Raw genomic sequence first — 1,398 nt, 5'->3', positions numbered from 1 at the left:
ACTAAAGAACAAGCAAAAAATCACTGATCAACTAAGGAGCAATTGTCAATAAAGATCTATTTATCAGCTTCTTTAACGTATAACAAGATAATTAGTATAATATTTAATCTCCAACAAGCACAATGAAGCAATCAAACATAGATCTTATTCAGTTAACATGATGATAAATCGAATGAATAATGATAATATCAAACAAAAAAGCAAAATTACGCAGATAACAAAGAGAAACGAAATTGGAAATTATGTAAATATTCCAGTTAAATTACTGAAGATATCATGTTCAACAAAAAGTACCAATACATAATATGATATTAAACTGAGTACCTAAATCAGTCAAAATAGCTACAAAAATAGCTAATAGATCGACGAAATAAGATGAAAAATAAAACGACGGAAAACTAAAAGCCACCATAACAGTTCAGGTGTGCTTCTACTTGGATCTCTGTCTCATCTTTCGGCGCTTCCTCTTCAACCTCCTCATACGCTTCTTCTTCCACTGGATAAATCAAACAAAAACGAAGGAAATTAGTTGAATTCACTGTAATAAAATTTCATCAAAATTAATAGAAGAAAAAATTCATTAAAATTAATGGAAGAAATATTTGTTAAATTTGATGGAAAAATAATCGAAGTTCATGAATTGATCGATGAATAAGAAGAAGATTGAAGTATTACCTTGGCTCTCATGATGATCGGAAGAAAAAAAAACTGCAACCGCAAAACCCTAATCGATGGAGAACGACGAAAAGAAAGGAAAAGAGGAGAAGTTTTAAGAGGAAAGATGTGAAAGGAGGTATTGTGATAATATATAGTGAAACCCTAGCTTGAAGTGTATGGGTTTAGTTTTTGTTGGGTCGAGAATCAACGTGGGCTGTCCAGTTGCGGAAGGTGTTTTGGGCTATTTTGCGAGTTCCATGTTATTTCATGTATCTTTTCTCTTTTTGGATGAGGTAAGAATATAGAAACGGGTCGGGTTTGGATTGGATTGCACTAGATATGTCCACGGGTTGGGTTGGGTTGGGTTGGGTCGAGCCGGTTCTTAGGGCGGATCGGTTTACGGTTGAGTTTTCTCAAACTTGGGCCGATTTGGCCCTAATTCATGGCTCATACCGGGTTCAGCCCAGCGGGTTGCTGTTTTCTTTTTTGCATAAGTGAAGACGCGTGTTTTATTCTAAAAGTTAATTGTATATGCACTAGCATTTACAATAAGTAGTTTTTGATACTGTGTATATATACTAGTGTTTTTAGATAACTGGGCCAAGGACGAAGTATTTAATTCATTTTTTTGACTAGTTTGGTAGGTCGGTTCAGGGTTAAGTATAGTTTACGATTCAATTTAGGGATTGGGTCGGGCAGATTTCCTCACTCGTGTCCGATCATCTAGCGTTTTGGGATAGG

General features: G+C 35.3%; 1 long non-coding RNA gene across 1 annotated transcript; it reads right to left on the bottom strand.

Moving 5' to 3' along the window:
* Positions 1-240: 240 nt before the first annotated feature.
* LOC104899979 (uncharacterized) lies at positions 241-930 on the bottom strand. The gene is made up of 2 exons (XR_791027.3): positions 676-930; positions 241-496 (listed from the first exon to the last, which is right to left on the bottom strand). It is a non-coding gene; the product is annotated as an uncharacterized LOC104899979 (long non-coding RNA).
* Between the last annotated feature and the right edge of the window lie 468 nt (positions 931-1,398).

The sequence above is a fragment of the Beta vulgaris genome, chromosome 7 (genome assembly GCF_026745355.1).
Source record: "Beta vulgaris subsp. vulgaris cultivar EL10 chromosome 7, EL10.2, whole genome shotgun sequence".
Lineage (NCBI taxonomy): Eukaryota > Viridiplantae > Streptophyta > Magnoliopsida > Caryophyllales > Amaranthaceae > Beta > Beta vulgaris.
The sequence above is the reverse complement of the archived record's forward strand: the minus strand, read 5'-3'. Positions and strand labels throughout refer to the sequence as shown.